Consider the following 15,519-nt stretch of genomic DNA (forward strand, 5'->3'; position numbering starts at 1 on the left):
TTTCAAATGAGATCAGATGTGTTTCAACAGTGGGCACTTTTAAACCTAGATTAAAGACACATCGGTTTAACTTTGCATTTACTGAAGAATATAAAACAGTACGAATAAAAGAGTATAAAAGAATACAACAGTATGATCGGTTTAACTTTGCATTTACTGAATGATTTAAAACAGAACGAATAAAACAGTATAAAAGAATACAACAGTATGAACCTGTAGCTGGAATCAGCTTTCAAATGAGATCAGATGTGTTTCAACAGTAGGCACTTTTAAATCTAGATTAAAGACACAACGGTTTAACTTTGCATTTACTGAATAAACAGTACGAATAAAACATTATAAAAGAATACAACAGTATGATCGGTTTAACTTTGCATTTACTGAATGATTTAAAACAGTACGAATGAAACAGTATAAAAGAATACAACAGTATGAACCTGTAGCTGGAATCAGCTTTCAAATGAGATCAGATGTGTTTCAACAGTAGGCACTTTTAAATCTAGATTAAAGACACAACGGTTTAACTTTGCATTTACTGAATAAACAGTACGAATAAAACATTATAAAAGAATACAACAGTATGATCGGTTTAACTTTGCATTTACTGAATGATTTAAAACAGTACGAATGAAACAGTATAAAAGAATACAACAGTATGAACCTGTAGCTGGAATCAGCTTTCAAATGAGATCAGATGTGTTTCAACAGTGGGCACTTTTAAACCTAGATTAAAGACACATCGGTTTAACTTTGCATTTACTGAAGAATATAAAACAGTACGAATAAAAGAGTATAAAAGAATACAACAGTATGATCGGTTTAACTTTGCATTTACTGAATGATTTAAAACAGAACGAATAAAACAGTATAAAAGAATACAACAGTATGAACCTGTAGCTGGAATCAGCTTTCAAATGAGATCAGATGTGTTTCAACAGAAGACACTTTTAAATCTAGATTAAAAACACATCGGTTTAACTTTGCATTTACTGAATGATTTAAAACAGTACGAATAAAACAGTATAAAAGAATACAACAGTATGATCGGTTTAACTTTGCATTTACTGAATGATTTAAAACAGTACGAATCAAACAGTTTAAAAGAATACAACAGTATGATCGGTTTAACTTTAGATTTACTGAATGATTTAAAACAGTACGAATAAAACAGTATAAAAGAATACAACAGTATGAACCTGTATAGCTGGAATCAGCTTCAGATGAGATCAGATGTGTTTCAACAGTAGGCACTTTTAAATCTAGATTAAAAACACCATCGGTTTAACTTTGCATTTACTGAATGATTTAAAATAAAACAGTATAAAAGAATAAAACAGTATGAACCTTACCCGCCATAAAGGGAATGAAGCTTACGGTATGGTGCTTACCTGCAGAAATAAAGTACAAAAAGAACACACAGAACTTCAATTTTCAACCTGTTTGTGATTACCACACAATCCCGTCACCTGGCTGTGGTCTTCATTTGGTGAACGGTTCTTCACTCATAATTGACCTATACAAGAAATAGAGAAGAATATTAAGCAATTCTGCTCTTACATTTAGATGTGCCCCAAGAACACAGACACACCGGCTCCAAAATGTTGAAACAGTACATTTCTGTTATTTTAATGTGGCAAATGTGTCAGCTTTAAAAGAATCATACCTTACCTTTTAAACAGGATGCGCACTGCATTAAATACCTTTACTCCCAGCATAAGCAAGCAATTTTCAAAATGCTTTAAAAGTAAATGGTGATTATTTTACTTGTTTGCCTGTTTTTGACTACCATAGAATCCTGTCGCCTGGATTCCAACCTATCATTTTCAGGCTTGTAAAGCAAATAATGAAATACATTATAATTGACTTCCATAGTAGGAAAAAAAATATTTTGGAAGTATCGTGATAAATGATGAAGAAAATATTTTGAAAAATGATGGTTAGCACACAGTCGATGGTACCTATTAAATTTCATCATATTTTTTTATTCCTACTATGGAAGTCAATGGTCACTATCTGCTGTGGGTTTACCATCATTCCTCAAAATATCTTCTTTTGTGTTAATCAGAAAAAACGAACGCATACAGGTTTAAAACAACACGAGGATGAGTAAATGATGACAGAATTATCATTATTATAAATTGAAATATTTTCTTACTGCAAGTCATTTAGGTAATCAAGAAAATACTTTACCCGTTGTCTTTGCAAGTTAAACAAATACAGCTTTGCTTCCAGGTCTGTCGACGTTGCTGTGGTTTTTCGACAGCTGTAGTATGAAGGGTAGCGAATGAATGAATACATTGCACAAAAAATCCTTTTTAACTATGCAAATATCTAAAAAGTCTTAAAATAAGATGCATTATTTTGATGAGCAAAAGGACATAAGAAAATAAGCCTTTCGGGAGAAAAAACATAAAATTTAAGTGAATTTGGGCTTAAAACAAGCAAATAAATCTGCCAAAGGGGTTAGAAACAAATCTAGATTTAAACACCTAATTCAAGAAAAATTGTCTTAGCCCATTGGCAGATTTGTTGGCTTGTTTTAATGTACATTCATGTACAATATTTCGTTTTGTCTTGTATTTCTAAGCATTTTGTACTGCCCAACGTTGTCTAGGTTGTTTAACGGTTGTCATTTTCTTTTAAAAGCTTTATAATTTATTAGTTTGAATGATTGCCATTCCTGAGAACCGCTTACATTGTAAGTAAAAGAATCATCTAAGCATTATTTCGTTGAATGTCTCTTAGACATGTAGCTGTTTGATTGTGGTTCTATTTAATGGCCAGTCTATACTTGGGGAACGGTCAAACGTCTATTAGATTTTCACTGACAGCCCAAATTAAGCCTTGTTTTAGCCTAGACACATATTCGCGGTCTATTAGAAGTTATGTAGTCGTTTAATAGCCGCTTTTTGATGACCAATGCGTTCTTGTGCCGTGGTTAGGCGTCTCTTGGATTTTCCGTAAAAAGACAAACGAATCTATTTTTAACACAAAGGCCAGGGGAGAGCGCGAACGCAGTCCCCCACTATCAGAAATTTTGCAGTCGAGATTCCCACATTTGGGGAATTCGCAAAGGTTCAGCACAACCGGAGTGCAATGGCTGAGCCTCGCCCTGGGTGAACCACCTTCATGATCATGGTATCTCCCCTGCCAGGTAAGTATGAGCAACAGCCTTTGAGGCCAGACGGCCGCATCTTCCTGTGACCGATCACATCGACGGCGCCCCCGAAGGCCGTCCGACTACCATTTCATTACTGTGTGTGACCAGGTGGAAAGGCGCACGAAGCCAGGTCTGAAACCAAATATTCTTCGAGATCTACCCATTTTCCGTTTCCAGCCCGGTTAAACCGTGCAGAGAGAAAAACGTGAAACAATTTAAATCAAATGGATTTAAATAGCGCATTTCAATATATCGTTTCGTTATTACAAAGTAACTTTACGTGGAATAGAAACAAAGAAATGTACAGAGCAATCGAGAAACAACGAAAGCATAGCAATTTTAGAACGTGGATAAATAAAAACACAAGGGCTCAATGACTTACCCGTTGTCGTTGTGAGTTAAACAAATACAGCTATGCTTCCAGATCTGCCGACGTTGCTGTGGTTCTTCGACAGCTGTAGTACAGTGAAAAAAAAAGTTTTCAGGTGTTTTGAACATCCCAATCTGTCTCGTTCGCTTTTTCAGCTGTGTCGATGATGTTTAAGTCGTCATCGTGTCACCTCCAAAATACGAATGCATACAGGTTGAAAACAACACGAGGATGAATAAATGATGACAGAGTTATCATTATAAATTAAAATATGTTCTTACTGCAAGTCATTTAGGTAATCAAGAAAATACTTTACCCGTTGTCTTAAACAAATACAGCTATGCTTCCAGGCGTGTCGACGTTGCTGTGGTTTTTCGACCGCTGTAGTATGAAGGGTAGTGGAAAAAAAAGTTTTCAGGTGTTTTTAACATCCCAAACTGTCTCGTACGATTTTCTTGCGCCTTCAGCTGTGTCGAGGCTGTTTAATTCGTCCTGGTATCACCTCCGCAAACTGTAAGGAAAATAATTAAATACATTACAAAAACATTTCGTTATCAGCGTGTTCATTTCCATGCAAGCTTTTCGTTAAACCAATAATGCCAACGAATACACAGCACTTTTAAAACACACGAATTAAAAAACACTCTGTCATTCACGCACAAAAGAAACAAATTCTGATTTTTACCTAACTTATTTGTCCCCGAGAAGGGGAGCGCACCGTTCATGGAAACACTGCAATACCACGTCGATGCATGGAGTGGAAGGAGCAAGCTCCGCTTCCATTTCCGAAGGTCAAAAATCCATTTAACGTATAGTCCCCGGGTAGGAGACGTATCAGACATTAAACTGATAAGAACAGATACTACACTTGATCTTAGCCAAAAGGCCGAGAAGCGATACCGCAATAGACGCAGCCAAAGGGGAGCCGGCGAAGGCGCTGGCTTTCGGGGTGGAGGCTAGCGGGCATTTAACTCTAATATGAAGTAGTATGTAATATGAAGGGTAGAGTGAAAAAAAAGTGTTAAAGTGTTTTAAACATCCAAATCTGTTCGTTTACTTTGTATTTTTTTCCTGTTTTCGAGTAAAAAAGAATTCTTAAATCGAGATGCATTTTCTTAAGCAAAGTGGCTTAGATTTTAAGTCTTGTTTACTGAAATAAATTCTAAAATGTAATAGGTTAAGGCCTAAATCAAGTAAAAATATATGCCAGTGGTTTAAGGGAAATAAACCTAAATTGAGTTTATTATTGCATTAAGTTGGAACAGAAATTAAGTTTATTTTTCTTACCCCACCGGCAGATATTTTTACTTGTTTTAAATATAAACCTGTTGCTTTTTAGAATTTATTTCAATTATTACAACACATAATATCTTAAGCCACTTTGCTTAACAAGTAAATGCATCTCGATTTAAGAATGGTCAGATATTTACTAGAAAACAAGACAAAAACTTCCAAACATGAATTTACAGACGGCTGGAAATTTTAAACAAAATAACTAGACATACCTATTCGGGTCTGCTCCCGTTTGCTGTGATGAAGGGGGTCTTAGTCCAAAGCACATTTTGAGGAATACTTACACATTTTACTTCTTATTTCTTTAGAATGAATTATTATTTATTTTCAATTACAAAGTATGCGATCTGATTTTCTATTTATTTATTTATTTATTTAGCTTGTTGCACATTTGATTTGTTGCCGCATCATTCCGTGTTAATGTATTTCAATGTATTTGTTTATAAGCAAAAAGTGCGTTATTATAATTCATTATATAGCTGCGAAATATATAAAAGTATTCCCAGCAAACACAAAACGTTTTTATAACGTTTTTGTATTTGCTGGGTTGGCATCACTTTCTTTAGCTCACACAAAATTCTACCAAAAAACAGCATATCATTTTCTACTAAATAACTGCATACACTGTGGATTAAAAATGTCCGGAATGCGAACCTGGTAAAACCCAGGTAAAAAAAGCAAATAAAAAATAAACCATTTTGATTTAGCAAAAGTTTACAAATAAATGCACTCCCTGTACACAACAAGCACGTCTCGTTACCATTCATATTTTGCGTGATTTAAGTTTCGTCGCATACATTTTGGAATAAAATAAGGCTTTTAATGTATGCAGACTTCATTCTCCATTAAGGGCTTATCAATCATAATGAACGCTGTTAACTATTCTCATTGAATGGTCTAAATCCAATGCTGGTAAAGAAATCAAATGTCCATTTAAACGCAACAAGCAAACAGCTATGCTTCCAGGTCTGTCGACGTTGCTGTGGTTTTTCGACAGCTGTAATATGAAGGGTAGAGTGAAAAAAGTGTTTAAGTGTTTTAAACATCCAAATCTGTTCGTTTACTTGCTACTTTTTTCCTGTTTTCGAGTAAAAAAATAATTCTTAAATCGAGATGCATTTTCTTGTTAAGCAAAGTGGCTTAGATTTTAAGTCTTGTTTACTGAAATAAATTCTAAAATGTAATAGGTTAAGGCCTAAATCAAGTAAAAATATATGCCAGTGGGTTAAGGGAAATAAACCTAAATTGAGTTTATTATTGAATTAAGTTGAAACTGAAATTAAGTTTATTTTTCTTACCCCGCCGGCAGATATTTTTACTTGTTTTAAATATAAACCTGTTGATTTTTGTAATTTATTTCAATTATTACAATACATAACATCTTAAGCCACTTTGCGTAACAAGTAAATGCATCTCGATTTAAGAATTGTCAGATATTTACTAGAAAACAAGACAATAACAGCAAGACAGACCTTAATTTACTTTTTTCTTCCAAACATGAATTTACAGACGGCTGGAAATTTTAAATAAAACAACTAGACATACCTATTCGGGTCTGCTCCCGTTTGCTGTGATGAACGGGGTCTTGGTCCAAAGCACATTTTGAGGAATACTTACACATTTTACTTCTTATTTCTTTGGAATTAATTATTATTTATTTTCAATTACAAAGTATGCGATCTGATTTTCTAATCGCGGTGTGTTTTATTCCTCGTTTGCTTGCATGGATTTGCTTTATTTATTTTGCTTGTTGCATTTAAATGCACATTTGATTTGTTGCCGCATTATCCTGTGTTAATGTATTTCAACGTGCTTATAAACAAAAAGTGCGTTATTATAACCAATTATATAGCTGTGAAATATATAAAAGTATTCCCAAAAACCCAGGTAAAAAAGTAAAATAAAAAATAAACCATTTTGATTTAGCAAAAGTTTACAAATAAATGCACTCCCTGTACACAACAAGCACGTCTGGTTACCATTCATGTTTTGCATGATTTAAGTCTCGTCGCATACATGTTTGCGTAAGGATTTGATATTTATTTTTTGTGGAAGTTTATTAAACTAAAAGGCTTTGTATTTTTGCTCCGTGAGCCGCTTGGACGCTGTTTAAATAGTCATCGGGAGTTAACTGTATTTTGCTGTCCTGCAGTTTTTTTCTTTCTTTACGTGTGTATATAAGTGTATGTACCATTTATATAACTATTTCCACATGTAATATCTGAGCGGTGGTTTTTGAGACTTAAACAGAAGGCGAGAGTATGTTTGTGTGTTTTGGTTTATTTTTGGTTCGTCACTGCTTTTAAGAACTATGCACTGATTTGCTGTGTGGTTTGTCCCTTCTGTTAAAAAGTGGATTTAATCTAGTCTCTCCAATTGTGGGTAAATAACCGGTGGGCCGTAAATTTGATCTTTTAAATATTTATAAGCACTTTCTGTAAAAAATAAATTTGTACTATTTTTGGAGAGTCACGTCTCTGTCTTTAATCCCATCCGAACCAGCAGGGTCCTTTTCATATTTTTGTAACTTTTTTGTTTGTTTATTTTTTCTCTTGGGTTCAATCTATTTTCCTGTGTGAATAAATAACCCAGGTGACCTAGTCGGTTCCTTTTCATACCTTTAACCAAAGGTTACACATGCAAGCAAACGAGGAATAACACATACGATTAGATCATCACGTCACATACTTTGGAATTAATAAGAAACAATTATTCAGTCTAAAGAAATGAGAAGTAAAACGTGTATGTACTTCTTCAAATGGGCACACTTTGGACAACGACCCCCGTCATTACAGTAAAATGTACATTTCCCTACTTCCGGTCAAAGCCGCCATTTTGTGAAATGGGCATATAGGCGACGCTGGAGCATGCCGCCATTGTCTCTGTTCGACAAAACAATTGTGTTTATATATAGATCTATTCGATTTTTTTTCGATTTCAATCACCGAATACAAGGTACAACACGATGCCATCAGGCCCTTCTCTCTGGTTTATGTTTGTAAGGAAAATAGAGGGCGAAATTCCATTTCAGTCAAACATTCCTTCGTGCCACGCTGCTTTTTTTCTTTGAACGAAAAAAAAAACCCGTGTGCTCCGCCTATACAATTCGTTTTCCTGTTTATGATTATTTTATGCTTAAAACAAGCAAATAAATCTGCCTAAAGGGTAAGAAAAAAAGTCGTGAACTTTTCCCATAAATACTATTTCAAGAAAAACTGTCCTACCCCACTGGCCGATTTTTTGCTTGTTTAAATTCACTTCGATTGCATATATAAAAATATTGTCTACAAACTAGATCACCGGGCAGATGTTTATCTTTTTAGTGTCCACCGAAGACACATGCGAACCTGCATATGGGCCAAACTTTTCCACAATACACATTCGTTGTGTGCACGCGCCATTGTCTTTGTTCAACGCGACAGCGTGCTCCGCCTAAATAATTTGACCCATTTTAACATGGGTTTGTTTCTCGTTGTTGTTTTTTCTTTGAAAACAATCTATATAGCGCTCTCCACAATCGTTTTGGTGTTAGCTTTACGTGGAATAGAAACACACAAAAGTACTGAGCGAACGAGAAACATATTATAGAACGCGCAACATCATATAGATCACGGATTGGAAACCAAACTGGCAACCACGCACAAAAGAAGCAAACTCTGGTTTTAAACTCACCTTATTTGTGCCCGGAAAGCGCCCGAGTCGATGAACGGAGTGGACGGAGCAAGCCTCGCTTCCATTTCCGAAGGTCAAAAATCCATTTAAACTTGTAGTCCCCGGTGTCCACTTGTTCTTGTCCAAAAAGCCGAGAAGCGATACCGCAATGGGAGCCGGAGAAGGCGCTGGCTGTCGGGATGGAGGTTAACGGGTCAGAGGTCTGGCACTGAAGGTCTGGGTCCATTCCTCACCGTGTGCATTTCACTCTATACGTGTAAAAAACATACAAATACATAAAATACATACAGAAACAGTTATCACTTACACAAAAAGAACATGAAGGTAAAGCTTCAGTTAATTTGCTTGCTGATTGCTTTTTGCATGCACATAAAAAACTGAACAAAACTGATATACTAAACAAAATAGGCCCTAAAATTGAGGAACACCAGTTGTATAGCTATTTTTTAAATATGAAATAAGACAATAAATTACAAATAACATTTGAATGCCTGCAGCTTGTTCATGTCCACTCCACAAAAAAAAACAGTGTGACCCTTCTATTTGGTTTCAAGTTTGAAAGTTTCGAACCTATGCAACACTCTTAAGACAAATGCTCCTAAAAAGTACCAAATAAGGGTTCCTCAGCATGTAACCACAGCAGAACCCGTTTTTTGGTACTATATGGAAACTTTTTATAAGGTTCTATAAAGAATCTTGCCTTGAAAAGTGCTCGCCTCAATGGTGCTATAAAAAAACATTAATTTATCAGCTGTCAGGAGTGACATTTTTGTTACTTATCCACTTTTTAATGTATAACACTTGATAAAGATTATTTATTGTCAATTCTTCACATGTTTCAAGCATACAAAGCAATCGAAATACAAGGTGCATCAGCATTCAGTTAATATGCCACCTGGAGCTGGAATCAGCTTTCAGAAGAGATCAGATGTGTTTCAACGGTAGACACTTTTAAATCTAGATGAAAAACACGACGGTTTAACTTTGCATTTACTGAATGATTTAAAACAGTACGAATGAAACAGTATAAAAGAATACAACAGTATGAACCTGTAGCTGGAATCAGCTTTCGGATGAGATCAGATGTGTTTCAACAGTAGGCACTTTTAAACCTAGATTAAAAACACATCAGTTTAACTTTGCATTTACTGAATGATTTAAAACAGTACGAATGAAACAGTATAAAAGAATACAACAGTATGAACCTGTAGCTGGAATCAGCTTTCAAATGAGATCAGATGTGTTTCAACAGTGGGCACTTTTAAACCTAGATTAAAGACACATCGATTTAACTTTGCATTTACTGAAGAATATAAAACAGTACGAATAAAACAGTATAAAAGAATACAACAGTATGATCGGTTTAACTTTGCATTTACTGAATGATTTAAAACAGTATGAATAAAACAGTATAAAAGAATACAACAGTATGAACCTGTAGCTGGAATCAGCTCTCAGATGAGATCAGATGTGTTTCAACAGTAGGCACTTTTAAATCTAGATTTAAAGACACATCGGTTTAACTTTGCATTTACTGAAGAATTTGAAACAGTACGAATGAAACAGTATAAAAGAATACAACAGTATAAACCTGTAGCTGGAATCAGCTTTCAGATGAGATCAGATGTGTTTCAACAGTAGGCACTTTTAAATCTAGATTAAAGACACAACGGTTTAACTTTGCATTTACTGAATAAACAGTACGAATAAAACATTATAAAAGAATACAACAGTATGATCGGTTTAACTTTGCATTTACTGAATGATTTAAAACAGTACGAATGAAACAGTATAAAAGAATACAACAGTATGAACCTGTAGCTGGAATCAGCTTTCAAATGAGATCAGATGTGTTTCAACAGTGGGCACTTTTAAACCTAGATTAAAGACACATCGGTTTAACTTTGCATTTACTGAAGAATATAAAACAGTACGAATAAAAGAGTATAAAAGAATACAACAGTATGATCGGTTTAACTTTGCATTTACTGAATGATTTAAAACAGAACGAATAAAACAGTATAAAAGAATACAACAGTATGAACCTGTAGCTGGAATCAGCTTTCAAATGAGATCAGATGTGTTTCAACAGAAGACACTTTTAAATCTAGATTAAAAACACATCGGTTTAACTTTGCATTTACTGAATGATTTAAAACAGTACGAATAAAACAGTATAAAAGAATACAACAGTATGATCGGTTTAACTTTGCATTTACTGAATGATTTAAAACAGTACGAATCAAACAGTTTAAAAGAATACAACAGTATGATCGGTTTAACTTTAGATTTACTGAATGATTTAAAACAGTACGAATAAAACAGTATAAAAGAATACAACAGTATGAACCTGTATAGCTGGAATCAGCTTCAGATGAGATCAGATGTGTTTCAACAGTAGGCACTTTTAAATCTAGATTAAAAACACCATCGGTTTAACTTTGCATTTACTGAATGATTTAAAATAAAACAGTATAAAAGAATAAAACAGTATGAACCTTACCCGCCATAAAGGGAATGAAGCTTACGGTATGGTGCTTACCTGCAGAAATAAAGTACAAAAAGAACACACAGAACTTCAATTTTCAACCTGTTTGTGATTACCACACAATCCCGTCACCTGGCTGTGGTCTTCATTTGGTGAACGGTTCTTCACTCATAATTGACCTATACAAGAAATAGAGAAGAATATTAAGCAATTCTGCTCTTACATTTAGATGTGCCCCAAGAACACAGACACACCGGCTCCAAAATGTTGAAACAGTACATTTCTGTTATTTTAATGTGGCAAATGTGTCAGCTTTAAAAGAATCATACCTTACCTTTTAAACAGGATGCGCACTGCATTAAATACCTTTACTCCCAGCATAAGCAAGCAATTTTCAAAATGCTTTAAAAGTAAATGGTGATTATTTTACTTGTTTGCCTGTTTTTGACTACCATAGAATCCTGTCGCCTGGATTCCAACCTATCATTTTCAGGCTTGTAAAGCAAATAATGAAATACATTATAATTGACTTCCATAGTAGGAAAAAAAATATTTTGGAAGTATCGTGATAAATGATGAAGAAAATATTTTGAAAAATGATGGTTAGCACACAGTCGATGGTACCTATTAAATTTCATCATATTTTTTTATTCCTACTATGGAAGTCAATGGTCACTATCTGCTGTGGGTTTACCATCATTCCTCAAAATATCTTCTTTTGTGTTAATCAGAAAAAACGAACGCATACAGGTTTAAAACAACACGAGGATGAGTAAATGATGACAGAATTATCATTATTATAAATTGAAATATTTTCTTACTGCAAGTCATTTAGGTAATCAAGAAAATACTTTACCCGTTGTCTTTGCAAGTTAAACAAATACAGCTTTGCTTCCAGGTCTGTCGACGTTGCTGTGGTTTTTCGACAGCTGTAGTATGAAGGGTAGCGAATGAATGAATACATTGCACAAAAAATCCTTTTTAACTATGCAAATATCTAAAAAGTCTTAAAATAAGATGCATTATTTTGATGAGCAAAAGGACATAAGAAAATAAGCCTATAGCCTTTCGGGAGAAAAAACATAAAATTTAAGTGAATTTGGGCTTAAAACAAGCAAATAAATCTGCCAAAGGGGTTAGAAACAAATCTAGATTTAAACACCTAATTCAACAAAAATTGTCTTAGCCCATTGGCAGATTTGTTGGCTTGTTTTAATGTACATTCATGTACAATATTTCGTTTTGTCTTGTATTTCTAAGCATTTTGTACTGCCCAACGTTGTCTAGGTTGTTTAACGGTTGTCATTTTCTTTTAAAAGCTTTATAATTTATTAGTTTGGATGATTGCCATTCCTGAGAACCGCTTACATTGTAAGTAAAAGAATCATCTAAGCATTATTTCGTTGAATGTCTCTTAGACATGTAGCTGTTTGATTGTGGTTCTATTTAATGGCCAGTCTATACTTGGGGAACGGTCAAACGTCTATTAGATTTTCACTGACAGCCCAAATTAAGCCTTGTTTTAGCCTAGACACATATTCGCGGTCTATTAGAAGTTATGTAGTCGTTTAATAGCCGCTTTTTGATGACCAATGCGTTCTTGTGCCGTGGTTAGGCGTCTCTTGGATTTTCCGTAAAAAGACAAACGAATCTATTTTTAACACAAAGGCCAGGGGAGAGCGCGAACGCAGTCCCCCACTATCAGAAATTTTGCAGTCGAGATTCCCACATTTGGGGAATTCGCAAAGGGTCAGCACAACCGGAGTGCAATGGCTGAGCCTCGCCCTGGGTGAACCACCTTCATGATCATGGTATCTCCCCTGCCAGGTAAGTATGAGCAACAGCCTTTGAGGCCAGACGGCCGCATCTTCCTGTGACCGATCACATCGACGGCGCCCCCGAAGGCCGTCCGACTACCATTTCATTACTGTGTGTGACCAGGTGGAAAGGCGCACGAAGCCAGGTCTGAAACCAAATATTCTTCGAGATCTACCCATTTTCCGTTTCCAGCCCGGTTAAACCGTGCAGAGAGAAAAACGTGAAACAATTTAAATCAAATGGATTTAAATAGCGCATTTCAATATATCGTTTCGTTATTACAAAGTAACTTTACGTGGAATAGAAACAAAGAAATGTACAGAGCAATCGAGAAACAACGAAAGCATAGCAATTTTAGAACGTGGATAAATAAAAACACAAGGGCTCAATGACTTACCCGTTGTCGTTGTGAGTTAAACAAATACAGCTATGCTTCCAGATCTGCCGACGTTGCTGTGGTTCTTCGACAGCTGTAGTACAGTGAAAAAAAAGTTTTCAGGTGTTTTGAACATCCCAATCTGTCTCGTTCGCTTTTTCAGCTGTGTCGATGATGTTTAAGTCGTCATCGTGTCACCTCCAAAATACGAATGCATACAGGTTGAAAACAACACGAGGATGAATAAATGATGACAGAGTTATCATTATAAATTAAAATATGTTCTTACTGCAAGTCATTTAGGTAATCAAGAAAATACTTTACCCGTTGTCTTAAACAAATACAGCTATGCTTCCAGGCGTGTCGACGTTGCTGTGGTTTTTCGACCGCTGTAGTATGAAGGGTAGTGGAAAAAAAAGTTTTCAGGTGTTTTTAACATCCCAAACTGTCTCGTACGATTTTCTTGCGCCTTCAGCTGTGTCGAGGCTGTTTAATTCGTCCTGGTATCACCTCCGCAAACTGTAAGGAAAATAATTAAATACATTACAAAAACATTTCGTTATCAGCGTGTTCATTTCCATGCAAGCTTTTCGTTAAACCAATAATGCCAACGAATACACAGCACTTTTAAAACACACGAATTAAAAAACACTCTGTCATTCACGCACAAAAGAAACAAATTCTGATTTTTACCTAACTTATTTGTCCCCGAGAAGGGGAGCGCACCGTTCATGGAAACACTGCAATACCACGTCGATGCATGGAGTGGAAGGAGCAAGCTCCGCTTCCATTTCCGAAGGTCAAAAATCCATTTAACGTATAGTCCCCGGGTAGGAGACGTATCAGACATTAAACTGATAAGAACAGATTTTTCTTTCGAAAATTTTTTTATTGACACCATTTTACAACATTCATTTAAAACCACTTATTTTTGATACACACATGCATTAATAAAACTTCTAAGAGTTTAACGAGATAAAAATTTAAAAAAACTCTTTTTAATATATTATGTAAGAAACAAAGTGGTTAAAAAGAAAATAAATAACAACGTTTCATCATTAAATAAATACATTAAAATCATCAAAAATAAAATGCCTTTATTTGTACAGGGCCGGGGTGAGTCCCTATCAAAAGCCTTCACCCCACTCAACAGAACATGCATTTTTTTAACTTGGTGCCCAGAGGAGATCCCCACCCTCCGGCCCGCTGGCCCGCTGTTCCCGTAGCCGGTGGTGGTCTGGGTGCATCTACGGGCAGCCAGGCACGGTGGCAAGCTGGGACCTCCCTGTGGTACCCCGACCCCTTCATCCGAATGATTATGTCCGGTGCCCCTGCAGCATAGATTTCACCCTCTGCTCGCGTGCGTGGAGGGGCACCGTAACACGTTTCCCCACCAGCAGGTTCCTGGTGGTCCAGATGGTGTCCTTAATGGCGTTTAGGGTGAGCCAGAGCGAGGCGAATTGTTGGGCAGACAAATCCCTCAAGCCCCGACCCACCCCGAGGACTGCGAGCTTGTAATCCATCTGGACCCCACCTGCTGGCAGGCACGGGCAATACAGAGGGCCGGTTCTGGCCCACAGGTCCCTCGCATTACCGCACTCCCAGAGCAGATGTCGTACGGTCTCCGGAAGGTTGCACCCAGTCTGTGGGCAGACTGGGTTCCTGGCCATACCCCGGGAGTGCATTACCGCCCTGACTGGGAGGATCTCATGGGCGACCAACCATGCCAAATCTTTAAGTCTGTTCTGAAGAGCGGGGTGGGCAGCGTTCCTCCAAACTTGTTGGGCCTCACTTAATGTGAGGCCTGGGATTGGACTCACTGGTTCCCGGTCCTGCACAAAAGAGACAATATTCTTATGATTAGTTAAAATGGTGACTTCTTCTTTCTCTAAAACATACTTCTTTAAAAACGTCTTAATAAAACAATGTTCTTTGGACAAGTTAAAAGAAACTGGAGTTCTTAAATCAACTGGTAAAATCTTTAGAGCTCTTAAGTAAGACCCCATCCAGAAACGGGTCATGGCAGCTGTCTTGTTCTCTCTGGATGGGGTCAGTGCATATCCAATGTGAAGGGCGGTGAAGCGGCTTCCTAAAAACAGGTGGGGATCTGGAAGGCCTTTTCCTCCATTCTCAGGTCTTTTCTTGAAGACCTCCCTTTTAAGTCTTTCCCATTTGGACCCCCACACGAAATAAAACACCGCCCTTTCCAGCTCTACCAGGAAACTCCTGGGGGGACTAAAAACAGAACAGACAAGCAAAATCAATGGTAAAATCACAGATTTAAAAATTAAAATTTTACCCTCGATCGTCAATTGTCTCAGTCCCCAAAACCCCAGTCTTTT

The 15,519-nt window shown here is 36.4% G+C and overlaps 1 long non-coding RNA gene, 3 other non-coding genes and 1 pseudogene across 5 annotated transcripts; all 5 read right to left on the minus strand.

The window, feature by feature from the left end:
* Positions 1 to 248: 248 nt before the first annotated feature.
* Positions 249 to 9,473, minus strand: LOC129428104 (uncharacterized). 2 transcript variants are annotated; one of them, XR_012368871.1, is made up of 4 exons: positions 4,216 to 6,918; positions 3,847 to 4,041; positions 3,543 to 3,615; positions 249 to 2,263 (listed from the first exon to the last, which is right to left on the minus strand). It is a non-coding gene; the product is annotated as an uncharacterized lncRNA (long non-coding RNA). The 2 variants fall into 2 exon arrangements; XR_012368870.1 differs by lacking the exon at positions 4,216 to 6,918 and adding an exon at positions 8,496 to 9,473 and having other exon boundaries at positions 250 to 2,263.
* Positions 2,998 to 3,162, minus strand: LOC129428380 (U1 spliceosomal RNA). Its single transcript, XR_008639018.2, has one exon. It is a non-coding gene; the product is annotated as a U1 spliceosomal RNA (small nuclear RNA).
* LOC129428384 (U2 spliceosomal RNA) lies at positions 4,238 to 4,428 on the minus strand. Its single transcript, XR_008639022.1, has one exon. It is a non-coding gene; the product is annotated as a U2 spliceosomal RNA (small nuclear RNA).
* A 3,180-nt stretch (positions 9,474 to 12,653) lies between the features above and the next one.
* Positions 12,654 to 12,818, minus strand: LOC129434920 (U1 spliceosomal RNA). Its single transcript, XR_008641032.1, has one exon. It is a non-coding gene; the product is annotated as a U1 spliceosomal RNA (small nuclear RNA).
* A 1,074-nt stretch (positions 12,819 to 13,892) lies between these two features.
* LOC129435527 (U2 spliceosomal RNA) lies at positions 13,893 to 14,069 on the minus strand (annotated as a pseudogene).
* Positions 14,070 to 15,519: the final 1,450 nt, after the last annotated feature.

Source organism: Misgurnus anguillicaudatus, unplaced genomic scaffold (genome assembly GCF_027580225.2).
Source record: "Misgurnus anguillicaudatus unplaced genomic scaffold, ASM2758022v2 HiC_scaffold_34, whole genome shotgun sequence".
Taxonomy (NCBI): domain Eukaryota; kingdom Metazoa; phylum Chordata; class Actinopteri; order Cypriniformes; family Cobitidae; genus Misgurnus; species Misgurnus anguillicaudatus.